Genomic DNA, 7648 nt, shown 5'->3' on the forward strand with positions numbered 1-7648 from the left:
CTGGCCCGAATCAAGGCCAGCAGCTTCCTGACGCTGCTGGTTTCAAGCAGGAGCCTAAAGAGATGTCTTTCTATGGTCTGTTGGCCATTTCAGAACTTGGGCAGTGAAATGGTCAATTCATTAGAAACAGCTTGAAGCAACCCCTCCTCCCCTGATGAGGGGCTGTGAGAGTGACAGGCTGCAGTGGCCTAGGACAGGAGCCACCAGTTAACTGGGACCTGTGCCATGCTGGGACCTGGACCGTCAGGAAACCAAGCAACTCCTCCCCTCCCGGAGAGCGGCTCTGAGACTGGCCAGCAACGGCCACACAGGATGGGAGCCTCCAGCCCATTTACTGGGACCCGCGCCATGGTGGGACCTGGAGTGCAGGGAAACCAAGCAACCCCTCCCTGCTGCCTGTTTTGTTTTGTTAAACTTCAATATACATGAAAGTATGGACAGCTATTTTGAAGAGAATAAGAGACTCTATGACGCCATTGGTGACTTTCCTGTTGTCTGGTTTTGAAGACCTAAAATGCCTTCCTCATTCTGTTCGGGTCAGTTTTATACTATGTTGTTTTGCATGAATTCTCTGTATGGGAAGGCATGGACAACTATTTGGAAGAAAACAAGAGACAACATGATAGATAGTGAAGATCTCAGGTCATCTAGCTTTGAAATTTATATCTGTTACATTGCTTTCTTATATCCTATTTTGTTGTGTTTAATTTTACCCCCTTTAAAATAAAAATATTGGTATTAATTTTTGTCTTTATCAATCTAATAGGTAAAAAATGAATGAAATTTCATCATTATTTTGATATGTTTTACTCATGTTGTAGGCAGATTATATAGTTTCCAATGCTAAGCAATAAATCCTGGACCAATTAAATAAAAATCTTTTTGGGAGAGGAGTGGAACCCAGGTATCGGTGGTTTTGGTTTGTTCTTTCTTTTGTTTTTTAAATTTTCTGGTAATTCCCTTGTTATTAACCAGTGTTAGAGGATATGAATGGGCTTGGTGCCCGGGACTAAGAGTACCAGCATTTTACTTCGCAGATTCTCTAATGAGAGGCAGACAGCAAAGGAACTTAAGTAGATGCTAAAACCATCATCATTTTTTTTCACTTGTGCCTTTTGGGTAATGAACGTCCTTCTCCACCCTAAGACTAAAATTTCATTCACCATTTTTGCTTGTGTTACCAGTGCTGTGGATTGAATCCACAGCCTTGTGCAATATATGGGATAGCACAACCCTACAACCCCTCCCTCCCACCCATTTACAGAAGTTTGAGACAGCTCTCACTAAGCCTTACACTTGCAATCCTCCTGCCTCAACCTCCTGGCTAGGATTACAAAGATGTGCCACTATGCCTGGCCCATAGCTTATTTTTAGAATTTTGTTTTATAAAACAAACAAATATAGAGAGAACAGAAGACTTTCATGAATATCACACAGTTTTAAAAATTACTAATATTCTGTTTTTGTTCCACCTTCCCTAGCTGATGATACTCTTCAGGAAGAGATTAAGACAACTGAACTCCTTTTGGGAGAACTTTCAGGTAGATAAAGAGAGATCAGAGAAAGCTTCTTCCCACATTTACTGTTTTTCAAATATACCAGTTCAAAGTAGTATACCAGAGCAGCATGTTTGGAACGTCCCCAATTCCTTCATTTTTATTTTTCTGAGCCATGAAAATATTCTTCCTTTTCCTGGGTACATTGACCCCATCAAGAAGACTGAGAACAAATAAAACTTCTGTAATAAGATAGGTGCTGTGCTAGGCCCTGTCTCCGAGGAGCAACCTGGGATTCACGAAGAAAGTTAGGATCGAGACTCAGATGCTGCCCTGACGATGATCAATTTTTTATTTTCTCAAACCCTTTTATCTGTCTAAGACTTACCAGTACTGTATGGAATAAAGACGCACAGAATTAAAAAGACTGACAAAGCAGTAAGCCTGTACATGGAGATTTTGCAGAAGGTTAGTGGAGGTTAACGTTTAAAAAGTTCTGGGGAGGACTACACAAAGAATGCTCCTGCTGGGCATGGCAGCACACAACACGCCATGAGGTCCAAGGCCTGCTTGAACTGCACAGCAAAACTCTGTCACAAGCGCAAACAAACCAACCAACCCTCTTCCGTTCAGAGTTACAGTGATCCCCGTTTCTTCTGGGCCACAAGCACATGGAAATTTCCTGTCTTGCTCAGCGCTTCCTAGTTTGCCCTCCTCCTATGCTAATGTGTTACAGCAGGTGGCAGACTTTCCCCGGGAGAGAAGGAAGAGCTCGCACAAAACTGGCTTTGTTTTCATTGCTTGGTTTTACAGCATTTCCTTGAAATATGTGCCAGGTGCTTTACCAAGGATGTGAAATAGAGTCTGGTCTTAACACAGAAGGAAAAGGAGTGGGAGTCTTGGGCCCTGGAAAAAGTGGGATGGGAGGGAAAGGGGACCTGGGTTTGCTTCCAGGCCAGTTCCACAGCTGCTGGCTCTGAGGAGCTCGGTGGCTCCCATGTGGGCATCTGGTCTAGTTCAGGAACCACCAGGCTCAGCAGGGAAAGGCATCAGCTGAAGGCTCAGAAGTGGGGTCTGAGAAACTGTCCTCAAGTCAGCGCAGAACTCGTCCTTCAAAGAAACAGAACGCCAGATCAAGAATTAGCACGCTGAAAGCTGAGTTCAGTGGTTCCTAGCTATACAGGAGGCTGAAGCAAGAGAGTCCCTTGTTTAGACCTAGCCCGAGCAATTTGGCAACTAAGCAAGATCTGTCTCAAAATAAAAAGGAAAGGGGAGGTGGCTCGGTGCAAAGATTCTGGGTATAATCCCTAATGTTGAAAAAACAAAACAACAAACCACAAAATACAGGACCTTGTTGAATACTGTGAGCAAAAGCATTTGGTGGCAAAAATACCCTTTTCACTCTAGATCTGCAAAGTAGCCTTTCAAACTGTTCTGCTAATTTAAAAAAGTAAGTTACTTGCATACAAATTTGCAAAAGTGCTTAGTGAAAAGTCAGATTTGGTGGAAAAGCTTGAGTCTGGAAATATATTCAGTTTGTTTCTTTTTCTTAGCGGTAGAATTTTATAATCAAGGAAGTGTAACACAGACAGCAGTGTCATTTGAAACTTACTGTGAATGAGGAGGCAGTTATTGAAGTCCTTACAGGACTTACAGGAAACGGGGGTGATTAGACACAAAGAGGAAGACAGAAATCAAAGGAGTGGCTCTGTCTATTGAAAACAGTGAGAATTAAATAAAATGCAAACTAAGATTTAATTCCTTGGTTGCACTAGGTACATTTCAAGAGCTCAGTAGCCTATGTGGCCTGTGGTGTACTGGACAGCACAGGTTACTATTGCTGTCGTCAGAGAACAACACGATAGAAAACTGAGGAGCGTTGCTAAATAGAAAGGTGAGTGGTTTAGAACAAACCCTTCCTGTAATACTAATTGTTATACTAACAATTTCTAAGTGTAGCAAGGGCTTCAAGTGGAGTTTCTCATTATCCTCATGCCAAACCACAACTGCAATCATGCTGCCACCATTGGTTGAAACCTTTTTACTTCAGGCCAAACACCTAATTCTGTTGTGATACCTTATTGGTCTTTGCAGGAACCCGGTGAAATAAATATTGTTTCCATTTAACAGAAAGAAACTGTGGCAGACAAGGCTTTATTAACTTATGCATGGTTACCTGGCTTGTAAGGACCATTCAAGCTGACATCCTTTTAGGATGTAATAATTAGTGAGCCGGAAAGGAAAATACCTCACTCTCTGTGAATAAGCCAGTTTCCCCCAAAGCAGGTCCAGCTCCTAGACTCTGTCACATATTGTCTTTCTGGCTAAAACAGGATTTATGCCAATTCCGTAGAGTAACAACGACCCTCTTGTTAGCCAGGATATGAGCTACTTCCTTCCCCTAGAGCAGACTCTGCTTCGGCATAGGGGAAGTTGATTTCTCAGAAGCTTACCTTTGGACAAACAAGTCTATTTCTGTGAAAATTTCAAAACAAAATATCCTTGTTTAAAATGACTAAAAACATATATGGGAAAATAATGTTTTCTCTAAGTGGTGAGATTACAAAAAATTACCTTCCTGTTCATTTTGTGTTTTCCAACTTTTCCACATGAATATGTATAGTCAAGTCAAAAATTCAAAGCCAGACATTGTATCATAAAAATTGTGATTTGGCTTTTCTTATTAGGCTTTCGGTAGTATAACACATACTTTAATACTAATAGCTAATAAAGCATATTTTAAATTGAGTGCTAAATACTTTAAGCAGTACCAGGAGAAGTGTGAAAATTAATTATAAGGTTAAAAAGAACACTAAACAGTATCTAGGAAGCAAGTGCTTCTCCACAAAATGAAACTCAGTTATTTTTGTGTTCCTGTGTGCGTATCATATCTTATCTATGCTTCAAGACGAGATACATTCTGGTAGTTAAAAAACAGGAAATGTCTGTGAATCATATTATTGCTTTTATTATCAATTAGTACCATATAGTCTCTAAGAACTACTAAATTTGGTGTGAATGAAAGAAAAAGAGACTTTCAATCTTCAGCACAGTTGATCTTCCCAGGTGAGACTCCTTAAGTAGAACTGTTATTAAGTTCAAATGTAAACAGGTGAAACCCCCCCCCACACGATTAGAACTAGAACTAGTCAATAACTGTTGATTCTTTTTTTCTACAGAATTAGATTTTGTGATATTTGTAGTTTAACAGTATGTCTTATCTACTTTTAAAAAGCTATGCACTTTGAAGTTTATATGTTTCAAAGTTAGTTTTAGAAATGATGGCCAGATGAAACAGTAGCCAAATTTTTTTCAAATATCTAAGAATCCTGAGTGAATACAGTTTATAGAATCTCTCATTTTTAGTGGTCAGAGAAAGGGGTTTTTAAACAAAAAAAGGTAACAGGGAGAGAATCAAAGAATAATATAGTACCAAAAAATCAAGAATCCACTGCCCCGTCCCCAATTTCCTCACCTCTCAGGCTTTTATTTAAAACCAGTTCCTGCTTAGAGAGTAATTAAAGAGAGGTGGCTACAGTCCTAAAGTTAAGGCAAACAAAAGACGTGAATTCTTGGCAGTCATCTGCCCGGCTACAGTGGGAGATGAGAAAGAATAGACTGAGAAGGCCAGAGCCTCGCTCCACAGGTGGTGTGTGCAGCTGCAGGCACTGGGGTCAGAGGGCCTTCTCAGAAACACAGAGAAATAGTCAGCTTTGTTTGCTCTAGATCCCTGCAAGGGGACAGACCTGGCAGGCTTAAAAAGGGAGAGTCCTGGAATCAGACCAGGATCCTTTGTTTCCTGTTTGGCTGAGAGCAATTTGAAGCAAACAAATTCCTGAAATCAATTCACTTAAAGTTTTTAAATTTTTATTTATTTATTTACTTTTTGCAGTGCTGGGGATGGAAGCCAGGATATGCTAGGTAGCCATTCGCTCCTTGAGCTGCCAAAATTTACATATACACATAGCCCCATAAATTTTTATATGCATATATTTATATATTATGTGTATATATATATATATATATATATGAATAGACATTTTGTATGATGTCAAAAAATCCACTTTTGCCAAATACATTGTCTTTGCAGGCAACTTGGACCTACCAGTTTGATTCTTTTCTTTTGCTTTTCAAAAATAATACTTCAAAGAAATTTTCTTTTCGCTTGATAGACATACCCAGGCTAGGATCTCTAATATGATACCACAACATGTTTATTCTTGTCCCGTACTGCCATTTTAGTTTCGTAAGCAAGGCTATGTTTAGGCTTTGGTTTATACAGCTCAGTGTACTAGGGCATCCATAGCTTTCTTTTATTTCTCCCTCCGTGTGAGTTTTCATGAATGGTTTCCTCAAGCATTGCCTGAGACTCAAAAGTTCCCGCTAGATGAATAAACCTTGAGTTGTTGCTCACACAGCTGTTTACACGGATGACCTCAAAAAAAGAAGCATTGCATCTTACTTGTGGGTGGAAAAACTTCAAAAGAAAAAGATTGGTTTAGATCTTGTGTTACTTTCAGACTTTTAAGTACAAAGACTTGAGTTAAATCCTCTTCCGCAATACTGGTGTATGATCATCTATGCAAGACCTTAGTTTTAGTTTACACTATTCTGTTTAAGTTTGCACTTTGCAGTCTTTTCTCCAGATCAACTGGCCTTGATAGCAACTCTAAGATTTAAATATGTGTTTGGATATGTGTGCATCCCTGAGTTGTTTGTTACACAGTGTTTTATGAATATATATATTTAAGTTTTGAAACACTTAATAGTTCTCATTCTGTTACTTTTTACTAGGCTGTTTCTAAGATCTATCCATGCTCCTTGATGTATATCTAGCTCATACCTTCTAACTGCTGCATAAGGTTCTATCTTGCATTCACCTCTCTAGTGAAAGGCCTCTAACTCCCTTGTACCACCACTAACCATGTGATGGATATATATATATATATATATATATATATATATATATATATATCCTCATATACTTGTGTAGAGAAGAATTCTTGAGCCACAGGTAATATGCATGTATATTTATGTACACATACATACATACACCCACACAAACTGCTTTGTTACCAAAGTCTCTCATTTAGCTGTATCTAAATACAATCCCACCACCAGCACATGAGGATTCTTGTGTCTCACATTTTTTGCTAAGACTGTTATGATTGCTCAGCTTTCTAATTTTTGCAAATTTTTTTGAGCATAAGGTGATATCTCAAATACTTTTAATGCACTCCTCTGTTTACTAGTAACATTCAACTTTTCTTCAACCTTTCTTAGGCATTTAGGTTTCTATTTCTGAGAAATGGTTGTTCATACTTTTTGTCAATGTTTATTTTTGGGGCGAGTTATCTGATTACAGGAACTCTTTATACATGCTACGTGTAAATTCTTTGTCAGTCTGAGATATCTCCTAATTACTTTTTTCAGTCTGTCTTCTGTCTTCCTAAGTTATCTATGGTGGTTTTCTTTAAGGTCTATTTATTTAGCAATACTGAGGATTGAACTTGGGGTCTTTGTCCTGAGTTATATCCCAGCCCTTTTAAAATTTTTAGACAGCCTCACTAAGTTGCTAAATTGTCTACCCTGGGCTTGAACTTACCATCCTCCGGCCTCAGCCTCCCAGAATACTGGAATTGTAGGCATGTGCCACCATACTCAATCTAGAAATTCTTAATTTTGGTGCATTTATATCGATCAAAATTTCATTTTTTATGCTTTGAAACAAAATGATGGCAAAGTTTATTTGAAAAGTGAGGTATGAGGGAGAAGCTAGCTCTGCAGAGCAAAGCTGGGCCAAACAAGAGAGGAAAAGAAAAGAGCAAAAATAAAAGTATACTCTGTGTCTGGAAGACACAGGATGGAATGATCCATGAGAGAGGGATCCATGAGAGAGGAAGCCTACCAGATGTGTCCCATCTCTTTTTGCTGTCCACATCTTGTGAAACTCCATGAGAAGCTCTACATATCACATCCTGAGAGACAGTGCTGCGTGGCTCCTGGGATTCTCACCACGCCTCTCTTCCCAGCCAGCCTAAGCCACGCCTATCTCCTATCTCATTTCCCCCTGAGAGACATAAATCCTGTGATTCTTTACTTGGTGCTGAAGGAGTACAAGGGTTTATTTTCTATAGCTTCTTCAAGCTGGA

General features: G+C 39.4%; 1 non-coding gene across 1 annotated transcript; it reads left to right on the top strand.

Moving 5' to 3' along the window:
* Window positions 1-136, top strand: LOC111756079 (small nucleolar RNA SNORA2/SNORA34 family). The gene has a single exon (XR_002790576.1). It is a non-coding gene; the product is annotated as a small nucleolar RNA SNORA2/SNORA34 family (small nucleolar RNA).
* The last annotated feature ends 7512 nt before the right edge of the window (window positions 137-7648 follow it).

Source organism: Cavia porcellus, unplaced genomic scaffold (genome assembly GCF_034190915.1).
Source record: "Cavia porcellus strain 051 isolate PalLab524CR breed Dunkin Hartley unplaced genomic scaffold, mCavPor4.1 scaffold_18, whole genome shotgun sequence".
Taxonomy (NCBI): domain Eukaryota; kingdom Metazoa; phylum Chordata; class Mammalia; order Rodentia; family Caviidae; genus Cavia; species Cavia porcellus.